The sequence below is a fragment of the Ctenopharyngodon idella genome, chromosome 15 (genome assembly GCF_019924925.1).
Source record: "Ctenopharyngodon idella isolate HZGC_01 chromosome 15, HZGC01, whole genome shotgun sequence".
In the NCBI taxonomy this organism is placed as follows: domain Eukaryota; kingdom Metazoa; phylum Chordata; class Actinopteri; order Cypriniformes; family Xenocyprididae; genus Ctenopharyngodon; species Ctenopharyngodon idella.
The window spans coordinates 5,833,102-5,850,000 of record NC_067234.1 but is presented as its reverse complement, the minus strand read 5'-3'; the positions used below and the strand labels follow the sequence as shown (position 1 = coordinate 5,850,000).

Sequence of the window (16,899 nt, the reverse complement as noted above, 5' to 3'; positions counted from 1 at the left end):
GGACCATGTGATATTTCAGTGTTTCTTTTTTAATAAATCTGCAAAAATGTCAACAATTCTGTGTTTTTCTGTCAATATGGGGTGCTGTGTGTACATTAATGAGGAAAAAAAAAGAACTTAAATGATTTTAGCAAATGGCTGCAATATAACTTTTGTATAACCATGCACAGGGAATCATGATGGGAAAATATTAAAGGGTTAGTTCACCCAAACATGAAATTTCTGTCATTTATTACACACCCGTAAGACCTTCATTCATCTTCAGAACACAAATTAAGATATTTTTGTTTAAATCCGATGGTTCAGGCCTGCATCGCCAGCTGTAACACTCCCTTTTTCAAGGCCCATAAAGCTGTTAAAGACATTTAAAACCATTCATGTGACTACAGTGTTTCAACCTAAATATTATAAAGCGATACTTACTGGATACTTACAGTAGGCTCATGGAGCTTGGAGTCTAATTATGTCCACAGCATATGAACCAGGATCCCCAGTTGAAGTGGAGTTAGTATTGGTACATGGAGTTGGTATAGTTGGTATTCTAAAGAGACATGAGAGAAAATTAATACATTGTATGTGATTATTAACCCTAAACAGATCACAGAGACTCCCATTTAGTTGTCACACAGGAAAGTGGTCACATACTGTAACTAATGTAAACTAGTAAATATGAGGCAGTGACAGAAATAAACTTTTCCAATAGGCAATTTTAGTCATCTATTATCCAAGTATTTTAAATATAACCAATAAATTTAGTTTTAATAACCAGACACATAGGGCTGTTATCAATCAAATGAAATCATTATCAACAAAATCCATCTTTGAATTTCATATGCTGCATCAGAATTGCCATTGAGATGTACTTACACAGATTCAATCTGTTATATATCTAGTTCAGTCATTAAACACTAGATGGTGCAGACTTGATGGTCCTTAACGCAATCTGATAATATCCACAGAGTTAACTACTTGGCACAAGCTGATTGCATATGCAGCCAATAGGCTTGCTCCTTTATGTTTAAATGGCTGATTAGCATTCACTAGAGCAGTTGCAGCGCGCTTTCAGAGTTCCTCTGAAACCCTCCACCTTCCCCAGCTGGGTCAGCTCCACCTGTATAGACCTGCTACAGCGTTATTATATATGCTATTCTTGCAGCAGCAGCAGTGTTGGGCTAGTTACTCAAAAAATGTAATGTATTACTCATTACTAGTTACTCCTTTCAAAAGTAATATTATTACTTATTACTTTCTGGCAACAGTAATTACTTACACTACTACATTACTTTTTCTTCAAAATTGAAAGGAAACCGCCATTAGGTGGCATAATGTCACGGGCATGAACCAGTAGTTTTGTAAAGGCTTGTAAAAGCAAACTATGGGCAGTGTTGAGGGTAACTCATTACTTTTTTCAAGTAACTAGTAAAGTAATGCATTACTTTTTAATTTACAAGAAAATATCTGAGTTACTTTTTTTCATTTAAGTAACTCCAGTTACTTTATTTTCCCATTTATTGACTGACAGCTCTCCTGTCTCCATGCTGAGAGAAATCAGGACAGAGTAAGTGCAGAGGCCTTGTGTGCGTTGCGTAAACATAGTGTGTATACTATACTAGATACTATAACAGATTCAGTATGCCTCAAAAAAGTGAAATGCAAACTCAGAACATGATGCAAACCTATATTGAATATGTTAAATAATACAAATATCCTATATGTATTTAATCCTGTTATAATAACCAGTGTCTTTGCTGTTTCTTCAGTTTGAAAGGTTTGTTTGAGCTGCACTGTCTACTGTACAGACATGAATTTACATTACCTTCAGCCTCGGGCTTATTCATTTAACTTTTGCCATAAAAGGGTGTTTACATTTGCCAAAAATAGAGTTTTCTATATTAAAAACAAACAAGCAAGCCCAGCCCAGATTTAAAAAGTAGCTCAGTAACGTAATTAGTTACTTTTTTGGTAGTAACTCAATACTGTAATGCATTACTTTTAAAAGTAACATTCCCCAACACTGACAATGGGTAATGGATTTTTGAGCAATAAGCAGGATGCAAACCTCAGGTGCCTATATGGTTCAAGGTTTCAAGACATATCACTATAAATCACATTTATCACTATAAAAGGCAACAATAATAATATCGCCCAGCCCTAAACAATAATAAATGTCCAAGCTTATCGATACTGCAAGGTTTCATAATTTAGCCCCAGGGCCCATTTAATAACAGGTTTTGGTACCCTCCCTACATATAAGTATATAAAGGATGAAAGCCTGTTGTGTCAGTCTTTTGATTTGTGACTGTGCAGCTATTGTGAAACTCACCATCTTTATGTACTGAGTGTGAATGGCATCAAGGCCTTGTCCTGAAGAATCTCAGCACCAAACGCTAGAGATTACATCTTATCTGGTAACAAGAGTAAACATAATTTTAAGAACTCTAATGATATCTTTACCCCCTGATATTGTATTGGTGATATAATTCAAACATATCAGAGGCAAAGAGTATGAGCAATGAGTAAGCTGGCCAAATTTCTGTTGAAATTAACTTACATGCTTACAGTTGTCGACCCCCTGAACCACAGTCAGCATCTATAAGTAAAAAGTATTTAAGTAACAAATAAAAAATACATACATGTATACAAACAAATAAATAAATACCTTTGAGTGGAACAGTATGGCGTCTGTCTCACTAGCAAACATAACTACAAACAGACATAGAGAAATACAATAAAATAGATTAATGACCATGATATCCTGTTATATTAGTTAAATAAATGATTATAACTACAAGCATTATAACATTTTATTTGTCACCAATGTTCCCTCATTTAGCTGATTATTTAGCCTCCAGGCCTTTCAAAGACAATCTCACTGAAACAACCTGGGGTTAATGATTTTAAAATGTGAGACTTCTTTCAAAAACATGTAAAAATCTTACAGACCCACAACTTTTCAACAGTAGTATACTGTATGTTTGAGGTTTTGCTTACTATAGTCATCTGGTTCATAGGCTTTGACAGGAGGTCGCTCAGCTCTGCTGGGGTGCAGGAGGCCATCAGCATGGAAGGGTCTAGGAACATAACATGCAATTTGTCACAGAGCCAACATTATTTAGTATAAAATGCCAGGTTTATTACAAGGAACCAAGCTAGAGCAGAGGTGGAATGCAGAAAAGAGAAAGAATAATATACATAATATTGAATATATATATATATATATTACTTAAGATAACAACATTTATATTTTTAGTTTTAGAATTCAGTATCGTACATGTAGTGTCACTTACGTTTGTATGTCAAAGACTTCTTAACTAATAAGAAAATTGTAGATGCATGGTGATATAGGTTAGATATATTGTGAAATAAATGCATTTTAAAGTATTTAATGAGCTTTCTCAGTTCACCTGTGTTTCCTCCTTCTCTGTCAGCTTCCCCTTTGTTGTAGAGGGGGTTTTCTGTCGCCCCTGAAATTGCAGAACATATTTTTATCCATATTTGTTTACCATTAGAGATCAAAACGTGTTTGAAACAGTTTCAGTTAATTTTCGCGCTCCATGTAAGTGACGTCACCGATTAACGGTACAGCAACTTTAACATTAAATAAATTAGTTTACTATCAACCATTAACAATTTGCCAGCAAAACCTTTACAAAACTATTATAACATCTCATCTACACATAAAGATGCGATTAAAAGCCCAAACTTTCATTAAATAAGAGCTCAAAATACAGAGTTATAGCCAACCGCTTCTGAAAACGGTTGAGATGCTAACGGACTTTTTCGAAGACACTAAATAATTTCTTTGAAGTAAATATTCAACAGAAGTGTATCAATTACACATAAGAAAGGAATCAGGAACAGTTATATCTATTATTTGTGTGATTTCATGGACTAAACTTACCTAAAATCAGTGAAAACAACAGCGAGACGGAGTCTTGCTGCTTGACGTTTCCTCGTTTCCATGGTAACTCAGATCCGCTCCAGGCTCTGGCGTTTACTATCTTGGTAGTCTCGTGTAATCTCGCGATATCTCTTCAGACCGCAAAAAATGAAAATGAGCATATAATTTCTATTTTCTGAAATATCGACGTACCAACAAACTGACACAGAAGTGGCAAAATAGGCCTGAATCGACACATTTTTATTTCATATACATTATTACTATTATTATTATTATTATTATTATTATATAATATGGTTAAACACTTGTTTTTTTTTAAGGTATAGTCTGAGCTTATTTCAGCATTGATTTATAAGTGATTTTCTTAACCTATTTCAACCATTTTACATTTAATAATTGTTTCACTGTTGAAACATCAACTGACATTACTTCAACCATATTTCAACGTTGAATTTCGGTCATGTGTTGACTGGGCTTCAACCGTTTAGCATTCAATGTTGTATCAACGTTGTTTCACCATTGAAACATCAACTGACCTTATTTCAACCACATTTCAACGTTGAAGGTCGGTCATATGCCGGCTGTAATGTCCGGAGACTAATCTTTATTTTATGTGTCTCCTCCAGTAAAATCAAAATTTCTTTATTGGCAAATTATATCACGCAATTGCGAGTTTATATCTCAGAATTCTGACTTTATAACTCGCAATTGCGAGAAAAAAAGTCAGAATTGCGAGAAAAAAAGTCAGAATTCTGACTTTATATCACGCAATTGCGAGTTTATATCTCAGAATTCTGACTTTATATCACGCAATTGCGAGTTTATATCTCAGAATTCTGACTTTATATCACGCAATTGCGAGTTTATATCTCAGAATTCTGACTTTATGTCACGCAATTGCGAGTTTATATCTCAGAATTCTGACTTTATAACTCGCAATTGCGAGTTTATATCTCAGAATTCTGACTTTATAACTCGCAATTGCGAGAAAAAAAGTCAGAATTGCGAGAAAAAAGTCAGAATTCTGACTTTATATCACGCAATTGCGAGTTTATATCTCAGAATTCTGACTTTATAACTCGCAATTGCGAGTTTATATCTCAGAATTCTGACTTTATAACTCGCAATTGCGAGAAAAAAAGTCAGAATTGCGAGAAAAAAGTCAGAATTCTGACTTTATATCACGCAATTGCGAGTTTATATCTCAGAATTCTGACTTTATATCACGCAATTTGCGAGTTTATATCTCAGAATTCTGACTTTATAACTCGCAATTGTGAGATATTAACTCGCAATTGCGAGATAAAAAGTCAGAATTCTGAGATAAAAAGTCGCAATTACTCTTTTTTTTATTTAGTGGCGGAAACGGGCTTCCATAGTTTGCACCTTGTTGTCTTTAAGACGCCATTTTAATCATCGTAGTGTTAGTTTACCTCACTGTGTCACTCAATGTATTTTGTCTGGTTCAATTTCTAAACAACTGACTAGAACCCCTTATGGATGTCTGTGGACATGCAAATATCTGAATTTGCTGATATTTTGCACCCCCTTACTCGAGAGTCAAATGTATATATATATATATAGGCCTATAGATAGATAGATAGATAGATAAATAGATAGATAGATAGTAGTCAACATTTGAAATGGATCAAAAAAGTTCATCAAAGTTGTCCTAAGAACTAAGTTGTCCTAAGAAGAAGGTTTTAGGACAACTTTGATTAAATGTTTTGATCCACTTCAAATGTTGACTACTGTATACACACACACACACACACACACACACAAACACATTTATATTTAGCACACTTATTTAAATTTATTTATCATAGCACTTATTTACACACTAACATTTCTTTTAATTTGTAATTGTGATAACTTGTCCCTTGAACAACGAATAGACTGGAGACGTTAGAGTTGATTTCAAACAACGCAGCAGGATTTTATTCTCTTTTCCTCACGGTAGTGTATACGGGTATATTTACGCAAGTCATGCAGGACTTCTTTTTTTTCTTTTAATTCACCCATATGCATAGGAACATTAACTACTAAATAAACATTTCGTTGCTTTACTCTTAAATCAAAACCAAAAATAATAATTCCTTTGGAATATCACATTTCCAAATTACTACATTCTTCCCCCCCTTTAAAGATAACAACATCATCCATAATACTTTTTTTTTTTTTTTTTTTTTTTTTTTTAACCTTTTCCCGTTACAACTTTCTTTTTTTTTTTTTTTTTTTTTACAACACAAAGTCTTCCAAGTGTTTGGGCATTTTAACAGTCCTTTGGGACCTACGGACCTCTGGGACTGAACTTTTCCTGTCAACAGTCTCTGGTTGGTTCTGAGAGCCCAAAACCACTGGCTCTGTCACAATGTCTCCACAAACAGTGTCAGTCCCACTACACACTGATGTGTCCAAGGAAACATCCCCCCACACATTCTCTCTTGACTCTGAACTTTCAACATTCTGAGAAAGAATTTGATCCACATGTCTACGCACTGTTTTGCCATCTCCGAGCATGACCTGGTACGAGAGAGGGCCCGTCACTTTGGTAATGAACCCAGGAATCCACTTGGGACCATAACTAAAGTTCCGTGTCAAAACTGTATCACCAACTTGAAAACTCTTTCCTTGCAATTTGTTGTCATGATACTGCTTTTGTTTGATTTGTTTTTCTCGTACCTTCTGTTGCAAGTCTGGATGCAATAGATCAAGAGTGGAACGCAGTTTACGTCCCAACAGCATTTCTGCAGGACTCAACCCAGTAGTGGACTGTGGGGTGATCCTGTAGCTGAACAGTACACGTGCCACTTGGGTTGCCACACTTCCCTCTCCTGCCTTTTTCATCATAGTTTTGAATGTCTGAACGGCTCGTTCAGCAAAGCCGTTGGATGAGGCATGAAACGGAGCAGAAGTGACATGTTTTATGCCATTTTTGTTCATGAAGTCCTTGAACTCTGTACTCACAAAGTAGGCAGCATTGTCAGAAACTAACATTTCTGGCAGTCCATGATTGCTGAAACTCTTTCTTAGGCAATCAATAGTAGTTCCGGATGAAGCAGTGAAAACAGGATACACATCCATCCACTTCGAGTGAGCATCAATGAGAATCAAAAACATGTGACCAAGGAACGGACCTGCATAATCTATGTGTATCCTTCCCCATGGTTTCTCTGGCCACTCCCATGGATGAAGTGGTGCAGTGGCAGGAGCTTTTCTGTGTTCCTGACATGTTGAACAACTTTTTGCCAAAGCCTCGATGTCGTCATCTAGCTTCGGCCACCAGAGATAACTCCTCGCCAGCGCTTTCATGCGAGAAATGCCAGAATGACATTGATGTAATTGCTGTAAGACATCTTTGCGACCCTGTGGAGGTATGATGACTCGGGCACCCCACAAGATGCAGCCATCCTGTACACTCAGTTCTGTTTGTCTGGCCGCATAGGGTTTGAATTCAGGGCTGTCCATTTGATAAGCCCCCCCCGTCAGCGCCACCTGTCGTACGCGAGCCAGAATGGGATCCTTACCAGTCCAGGTGCAAACATTCTTGGCTGATACCAAGGGAATGTCTTCCATCATTAATATTCGATCCTCTGAACAGGCTTCTGGAGAAATGTCAGGAATAGGACACCTACTCAAGGCGTCAGCGTTGGAGTGCTCCTTTCCAGGCTTATAAACAATAGTATATTCATAAGCCTGCATCATAACTGCCCACCTCTGAATTCGCGGTGACACAAATTGTGGAACAGCTTTCATTTCACCCAAGAGGGATAACAGCGGTTTGTGATCTGTGCAAATTGTGAACTTTCTGCCAAACAGATATTTGTGGAAACGCTGAATTCCAAAAATAACAGCGAGCCCCTCTTTGTCGAGCTGTGAATAATTGCGCTCTGCTGGAGTGAGAGTTCTGGACATGAAACTGATGGGTCTCTCTTTGCCATCCTCCATTCGATGTGACAAAACGGCCCCCACCCCATAAGGAGACGCATCACAGGCCAAGATGAGGTCTTTTTGAGTATCATAATGAACAAGCACCTCAGGAGCCTGAATGAGTTGTTTGGATTTCTCAAACGCCTCGCGTTGTTCACTACTCCAATGCCATTTCACACTTTTTCTCAAGATGTTATGTAAGGGGGCCAGCAAGGTTGACAAATTTGGCAGGAACCTGTGGTAGTAATTGAGCAACCCCAGATATGCCTTCAATTCGGTGACATTTCGGGGAGCAGGTGCTTTTTGAAGAGCTTCCACCTTGTTCGGAAGTGGACGAAGACCTGTAAAGTCCACTTTATGGCCCAAAAACTCTGCCTCTCGCTGCATGAATGCACACTTTTCTCTTTTTAGCCTCATTCCGCCATCCTTAAGCCGCTTCAGAACCTCACTCAGCATGTGCAGATGTTCCTGATCATTTCTGCCTGTTATGAGAATGTCATCTAGGTATATCGCTACCCAAGGGATTCCCTGTAGTAACCCCTCCATGATTCGTTGAAAAATGGCAGGACTGGAAGCCACTCCAAAAGGCAGTCTATTTACTGTGAATAATCCCTTGTGAGTGTTCAGTGTTACATATCTCTTAGAGTCCTCATCCAAGATCACTTGCTGATAAGCATGACTGAGATCCAGCTTACTGTACTTTTCACCTCCTGCTAACTTTTCCAACAGGTCCTCCAGTTTGGGAATTGGGTACTGTTCCAGTTTGGATGCCTGATTAACGGTAAGCTTGTAATCTCCACAAATCCTCACTGAATTATCTGGTTTAAGGACAGGTACGATTGGTGCCGCCCACTCTGAAAATTTGACAGGTTCCAAAATTTTGTCATTGAGTAACCGCTCTAACTCCACTTCCACTTTTTTTTTTTCAATGCATAAGGTACTGGCCTGGGCTTATAGTACCTTGGCACCGCATCCTTGCCAACATGAATTTTCGCTGGGGGCCCTGTCCATGTCCCTAAGCCCTCTTTAAACACTGTCTCATGTCTGGTCAACACCTCCTGAAGTGTCATAGTTTCCGCATTCACTTGATTCACTGCACTCCAGCATATGTCTAACTCTTTAATCCATCCGCGCCCCAGAAGATTTGGTCCTTCGGAGGACACCACCACCACAGGAAGCTCTTTCACCTGATTTCCATGTTGAACAATCACATCTGTAGCCCCCAGTATCTTTACTGACTCACCAGTATAAGTTTTCAGGTTAAGAGAACAATCTTTCAAATCCGGGACTTGGCCCACATTCCATAACTTAGCATATTCTGCGTTTGACATAATAGTGACACTGCAGCCCGTGTCCACTTCAAAATTGACCTCAGTGTCATTCACTTTTAAAAGCAAGGTGATCGGAGAAACTCTTGGAATTTTAGTTTCTACCACACTGTACATAGTGAAGACTTCTTGCCCGTCACTGGCAGTGGTTTCTGGTGTGTCACTGATGTGATGAGCTGATCCATGTTTCTCTGTGCTAGACTGCCGTTGCTTGTATTTCCCTCCTCCCCCCTTTGGCTTAAACTTGGTGGAGGGCAAACCAACTCTACACATTTTCCTAATATGCCCTTTCTTACCACACTTGTGGCACTGCTCTTGCAGAAAACGACACTCATGCTGTTTGTGATCACCACCGCATCTGTAGCAGTTTGGGCGTGGCTCTTTATGCGTCCATTTGCTCCTCGTTTCAAACTTGAGCACAGTCTGCGTTGACTGTTTAGCGTGCACGTCCGCGGACGCCTTGTTTTGATATTGTAAATCCAGCACGTCTTTATTTGCAGTCTCTATGGCTTGCGCCAGCTTCAGCGCTTTTTCAAAAGTCAGCTCAGGTTCTGCCAATAACCGACGCTGTATTCCATCGGCCTCAATTCCACACACAAGTCTGTCATGGAGCATTTCTTTCAACTTGTCTCCGTAATTGCAATGTTGAGCGAGTTCACGAAGCACCGCGACATAATCGGCCACAGTCTCATTAGGCTGTCTGTTCCGAGAATTAAATTTAAATAGTTGCACAATCTCACTCGGTTTGGGATTATAGTGGTTTTTCAACAATTCCACTAACTCACTGAAACTTTTATCCCCTGGTTTGTCGGGGCTCAGCAAGTTTCTCATAAGACTATATGTCTGACTCCCAACCGAACTGAATAGCCCGTTTCTTTGCAGCATCTTCAATCTCATTTGCATCAAAAAAATGAGACAGTACCTCGCAATATTCCTCCCAAGACTGCAGCTTGCTGTCGAAAGGAGTGAGTGTTCCAACTGCGAGTGCCATTTTTGTTAAAGCCTGGACGACGATTACTTCGTGTCAACAAACAACGAAAACAGTCCAGTTTCCTCAAAAACTCCGCGAAGTAACTCCAAAACTTTAATCCTCGTCGCCATTATGTGATAACTTGTCCCTTGAACAACGAATAGACTGGAGACGTTAGAGTTGATTTCAAACAACGCAGCAGGATTTTATTCTCTTTTCCTCACGGTGTATATGGGTATATTTACGCAAGTCACGCAGGACTTCTTTTTTTTCTTTTAATTCACCCATATGCATATAACATTAACTACTAAATAAACATTTCGTTGCTTTACTCTTAAATCAAAACCAAAAATAATAATTCCGAATATCACATTTCCAAATTACTACAGTAATAATATACCACAATATTACTGTTTTACTACGGAAGCCCTAAACGGCCATGGAATATTATTTTTTTTCTATCTTGTTTTGACGTGATCTCGAGATAACAAAAGTTGTTTACATTTGACAGTTCTCCACCTCATGTAATGTTGTTTCAGATCATTATTTCATACCACATTAATTCATATTAAGATACTGTGTGTGTGTGTGTGTGTGTGTGTGTTCTGTTGCAGCTTACAACTCATTCAAATGCCACCAGTGTGTTTTTGGAGTATTTCTTCTTTCTATTTCATCTTTCGTCTGAGGAAAGTAAGATTAAAAACTGTTTTCAACTTGATTTAGCCAGCTATTTTGTCAAATACTGATAATGGTCCACACTCCAGCTTTTAACATGTAATAAATGTGCCATTTCAAAAGATTCATACCTATAATTTATGGGTAAAAGTTTAAAAACCCACTTGTATCAGTAAACTTTAGCTCTAGTATACTAGTTTGAGACTATTTTTGTTTACATTTGACAGTTCTCCACCTCATGTAATGTTGTTTCAGATCATTATTTCATACCACATTAATTCATATTAAGATACTGTGTGTGTGTGTGTGTGTGTGTGTGTGTTCTGTTGCAGCTTACAACTCATTCAAGTGCCACCAGTGTGTTTTTGGAGTATTTCTTCTTTCTATTTCATCTTTCGTCTGAAGTAAGTAAGATTAAAAACTGTTTTAAACTTGATTTTGTCAAATACTGATAATGGTCCACAACTACAGCTTTTAACATGTAATAAATGTGCTGTTTTAAAAGATTCATACCTATAATTTATGGGTAAAAATTTAAAGGGTTAGTTCACCCAAAAATGAAAATTCTGTCATTTATTACTCACCCTCATGTCGTTCCACACCTGTAAGACCTTCGTTAATCTTCGGAACACAAATTAAGATATTTTTGTTGAAATCCGACGGCTCCATGAGTCCTGCATAGGGAGCAATGACATTTCCTCTCTCAAGATCCATTAATGTACTAAAAACATATTTAAATCAGTTCATGTGAGTACAGTGGTTCAATATTAATATTATAAAGCGACGAGAATATTTTTGGTGTGTCAAAAAAACAAAATAACGATTTATTTAGTGATGGACGATTTCACAAACACTGCTTCAGGAAGCGTCGGAGCACAATGAATCAGAGTGTCGAATCAGCTGTTCGGAGCGCCAAAGTCACGTGATTTCAGCCGTTGGCAGTTTGACACGTGATCCGAATCATGATTCGATACGCTGATTCATAACGCTCCGAATCTTCCTGAAGCAGTGTTTGTGAAATCGGCCATCACTAAATAAGTCGTTATTTAGTTTTTTTGGCACACCAAAAATATTCTCGTCACTTTATAATATTAATATTGAACCACTGTACTCACATGAATTGATTTAAATATGTTTTTAGTACATTAATGGATCTTGAGAGAGGAAATGTCATTGCTGTGAATGCAGGCCTCACGGAGCCATCGGATTTAATCAAAATATCTTAATTTGTGTTCTGAAGATCAACAAAGGTCTTACGGGTGTAGAACAACATGAGGGTGAGTAAATAATGACAGAATTTTCATTTTTGGGTGAACTAACCCTTTAATATATAAGAAATTGACAGGATTTTTGTTACATTTTAGATTTCTTCCCTTGCAACTGTTGGGGGCCATGACACAAAACGTGTCACATGGAACATCCTTTCCCGCATGTTCCATGATGATGTTGGGAGGAGGATCAACTGAAAGGACGTGAATGGTAAAAAAGCATTCAACCAGATGGAGTCCAAGAAGTTCCTCCTGTGTAAGTAAATGTAATAAATATTTCCAGTATATGCATGACTCGTCATAGACGTAAACAGAGAGAAGTAGCTCCGGCTATAATGTTCTTCCGCAAGATGCATGCAGTTCTTTTTATTAACCACTAGAGTAGGGCTGGGCGATATGGCAAAAATGTAATCTCGATAATTTTTTCCCGTATCGATCGATAATGATATATATTTTGATATATAAACTGTTAATGCTACCAACTTTAAAAGAGTATCCCAACTTTGACTGAAGCCACAAAAATTCGAGGGTTTATTAATTACATTTTAAAGGTATAATTTATTAACAACAGATTACACATTTGGCCTTAAAAAATTAAGACAACTTACTAACTTAGCATGTGACTTTTACATTTATTTGTTCACACTGCTCAGACATTCTACGACCCGACAAACGCCGATTAAACATATTGAGTTGGGTGAAAACAGACTCCAACAAATGCCAACAGACGCCAACAGGGGTATCACACCTATCCAACAAACTCCAACAGACGAGTTTGTTGGCGTTTGTCGGTGCGGTGTGAATTGGCCTTAGAACGCACAACAGCGCTCTTTGTGAAATATCCACTGCATCTCTGCAGCGCCAATGGGAATGTCAGCGGGAGTAAACAGTTCTGATGCACACATAATGAGCAGGAACACGTAGGGCGAGGGGAGATTTTCCACTAGTTAATCGATCGCGGATGGTTTCATTATCTTTCATTATCTTTATCTTATCGGATACAAAAGTCTAAGAGGATAAAAGTAATAAAAGCATAAATGTGTCTCCAAATATAATTGGGCGGTCGTTAATATACCTGGGCAGCCTGCCCAAGTAAAGTCTATTGGTGCGTCTCAATCAGCTCCCTAGTTCAGTAGTCAGGGCACTGATCAGGGAGTCTGCCACATTCATTTACATGATATACTGATTCACGACTTAGGAAGCTAGGGAGCAGATTGAGACGCAGGGTATGTGTGGGAAGCACTGTGATGGAATAGGTTGGTTGTGTTGCCAATCTTGTTTTTCACCGTCCGACGACATATTTTACAGATCGTTTTAATCTGCGCCTGGTCGCTTTTCAAATAACCAAACCACTTCCATATAACTGAATTTGTGCTACCTTTTTGTCGACAATTTTATCATTTTTGGATAATAACCTTGAGGTTAGTTTTACTTTCGTCACTGCTTCCACTAATTTTTTATCGTCCTTGTGTCGAGTTTTCTTTGCAAAGTGATGTAGGAAATTGACTTTGTTCTTTGATGTGAACGTTTAAAGCTGCATGCTGATTGGCTGTTGTCGCATATTTCTGCTGTATGATTGGCTCTTATTTTATCCATATCGAGTAAAAATGCCTAGAGCTTATCATCGTTATCGACATATTTTATCGCAATTCGATATGATATTGTTTATCGGCACAGCCCTACGCTAGAGCGCCAAAAGTTACAGTGTACCTAATAAATGTCAGATTGTACACTTTTGTTTTAAAGGCAGTGGTTATGTGTATCCTTTAAAAAAAAAAAAAAAAACGGTAGCTTCAGTGTGAATTAATTTTTTAAATGAAAATCTTCTTGTGTATTACAGGTGCTGTGAGAAAGAGCCATGTATCACGTGCTGCCACTGATGATGAAATTACAAAACACACAATACGGTGGTTCAGCCTGGCAGCTGATAGGGGAAGCTCAAGGAACCGTCCCACTGTGAGCACCCAACAGTAGAGTTTCAGAGTTTCTTTGTTAACTTCAGTGTTTTGAAGTGTTAATTTAAAATAGCAACAGTTACAATAAAATGAAGAAGGTACAAGGTTACTGTTTTAAATAAATGTTTTTTTATTATTTGTTTCTATTTTTCTATTCAAAGAATCTTCAAAAAATCCAGTTTCTACAAAAAAATTTTAGCAGTACAACTGTTAACAAAAAAATGTTGCTCAAATATTTACTCTTAATGTTGTAAAGTCTTATTTTTCATTAAATAAAAATGTTTTTGGTACGATTTATGGTTGCATTTCATTTTCTGTAATAATTCTATTCAATACCTATTAATGTACATAAATAATTAAACTATAAAAATAGTAATTACAGACTGTAAATACATTTACAGACTATTTTTATAGTTTTCTTGTAACTGGCTAAAGTTTTGAATGATTTTATCATGTTTTATTAATATTAATAAAGGCAGACATTAAATATTCAAGCTTTTATAGAGCATAGTCTATCTGATGTTGGTCCATTTAGATTTTAAATATTTCTGTGTAGCCAGTTTTGGCCAGAATACTAGTTGGAGAGTGATCTGAATGGTATCCAGACCAAATGACCCACTTAATAAACGGGTCCAGATCGGATCCGCGGCGAATGAACTACCTTATCGGCGGACACGGGGCAGGTCTGCCCCGGATTTGATCTGGATCCACAATCCTTATCTGTTCCGGATCCGCTGCGCTGTGCAAGTGGACTCCGTTCCAGACCCGTTTTGCGGATCCGTTCCGGAGCTTGTGATACCTCCGGGGCGGATCCGTTGCGGAGTCAGTTTGCTATCTGGGTTATCCATCGATCAGATGCGCGTGAAAGTTGTGTTCGTTACTATAGTAACAGTAGAATCCGGGTACAGTGTGTTTCAGAATCAATCACTGTAAAAGGAACTTTTATGTCGAGATGACGAGAAAACAACTTTTGTTATCTCGAGATCACGAGAAAGTCGTGATCACGACAAAACTTTTGTTATCTCGAGATCACGAGAAAATAAGTCGTGATCACGACAAAACAGCTTTTGTTATCTCGAGATCACGAGAAAATAAGTCGTGATCACGACAAAACAGCTTTTGTTATCTCGAGATCACGAGAAAATTAAGTCGTGATCACGACAAAACAACTTTTGTTATCTCGAGATCACGAGAAAATAAGTCGTGATCACGACAAAACAGCTTTTGTTATCTCGAGATCACGAGAAAATTAAGTCGTGATCACGACAAAACAACTTTTGTTATCTCGAGATCACGAGAAAATAAGTCGTGATCACGACAAAACAAGATAGAAAAAAATAATAATCCATGGCCATTTAGGGCTTCCGTAGTTTTACTGTATTTTTGATTAAATAAATGCAGCCTTGGTGAGCATAACAGACTTATTTCAAAAACAAACATTAGCAAATTATAAATGTTTCCAAACTTTTGACAGGTACTGTAAAGTTTGTAACATCATCACATGCAGTCACCCAAACCCCGAGCCCCAGGAACACCTCCTCTGGGATTCTTGGAAGACCACTGAGGCTATTCTTGGAAGACCACTGAGGCCACTGAGGCTCCTCTGGGCATCTCATCAACACCTGTGCCTCCCACAAAGAAAATAACGGCAACATCAACATCAAGTTGGACTTGTTCCACTGCATGCGACAGTTCTCCAGAGAGTGTCAGAGCACCATCCACTGCACAGTGCTTTCTGCAAGTTTCTGGCAGCAGCTTTTAGTGTTGTGGACCAGACGGACTTACAGAGACTGAAGCAGACTTATGTCTTCTGTGGGATAGTGCAAATCCAACAAAGCAGCACATCAGGGAGCACTGCTGCACCAGGGTCCCATACCCCAAAGAGCTGCTGGAGAGAGTACAGAGCGTTCTCCAAAGATTCTTTTTAGAATGCGTTCCTGATGGTGTGCCACTGTTCAAACCATCGATGTTGAAGGTGTGGAGGATTCAGCGAGTGCCTGAGTGACCCAGAGGTTGCAGAGGGGATCCTCTATAGGCATGGTAGAACAGTCCAGCTAAACCATGTGAAGGGGGTGGCGGCAGCTGTACCCGTGTGGATCCCTGTGAGAGACACCTCTCAGCAGGGGGGTTCCATTTCCATCAGGCGAGATGGGTCACAGGCATCCACAGATCCACACTTTTCCAGGCGCAGGGCATGATTGGAGTGGCTGGTTGGAATTTCCAGTGCCTTGTAGACCTGAAGCAGCCTGGAGTGAAGCTGTCTGCAGTTTTTGATCCTGTGCTGATCATGGAACTGAACAAGCTCTCAGACGTGGAGACAGGCCAGGCCATGTACCCTGCCTTAGAGAAAGGTTTGGACTGCAGTATGTGGAGCCTGGTTGTCGTCCTGTCCCCCTGGACTGGGACAAGCACAAGTCCCAGAAGGTACCTGTTGCAGGGAAGGGAGAGCATCAGTCCTCTCAGCCGTCTGAGGGAGGAACACTTTGCTCAGGTAAACTTGACTTGTTGTACTTACAAATATGCTTACTCACTAAAACACAAAATATACACTACCAGTCGAAAGTTTTTGGATGGATTTTTTATAAAGAAGACTTGTCTGCTCACCAAGGCTTCATTTATTTGATCCAAAACACAGCAAAAACAGTAATATTGTTAATATTTTTACAATTTGAAATAACTGTTTTCTATTTGAATATATTTTTAAATGCAATTTATTTCTGTGTTGGCAAAGCTGAATTTTCAGCATTATTACTCCAGTCTTCAGTTTCACATGATCTTTCAGAAACTTCTTTTAAAAACATTAAAAAAATCTTACCGTCCAAAAACTTTTGACTGGTAGTGTAACTATGTAATCACTGATTGAAACCCA

At 38.5% G+C, this 16,899-nt stretch overlaps 2 long non-coding RNA genes across 3 annotated transcripts; one reads left to right on the top strand and one right to left on the bottom strand.

The window, feature by feature from the left end:
• Positions 1-2,323: 2,323 nt before the first annotated feature.
• On the bottom strand, positions 2,324-3,843 carry LOC127496082 (uncharacterized). 2 transcript variants are annotated; one of them, XR_007925242.1, is made up of 6 exons: positions 3,405-3,843; positions 3,288-3,311; positions 2,992-3,071; positions 2,660-2,703; positions 2,552-2,590; positions 2,340-2,405 (listed from the first exon to the last, which is right to left on the bottom strand). It is a non-coding gene; the product is annotated as an uncharacterized LOC127496082 (long non-coding RNA). The 2 variants fall into 2 exon arrangements; XR_007925241.1 differs by lacking the exon at positions 2,552-2,590 and having other exon boundaries at positions 2,324-2,405; positions 2,660-3,071.
• A 6,852-nt stretch (positions 3,844-10,695) lies between these two features.
• Positions 10,696-14,665, top strand: LOC127496081 (uncharacterized). Its single transcript, XR_007925240.1, has 4 exons — positions 10,696-10,822; positions 11,140-11,211; positions 12,172-12,331; positions 13,916-14,665. It is a non-coding gene; the product is annotated as an uncharacterized LOC127496081 (long non-coding RNA).
• Positions 14,666-16,899: the final 2,234 nt, after the last annotated feature.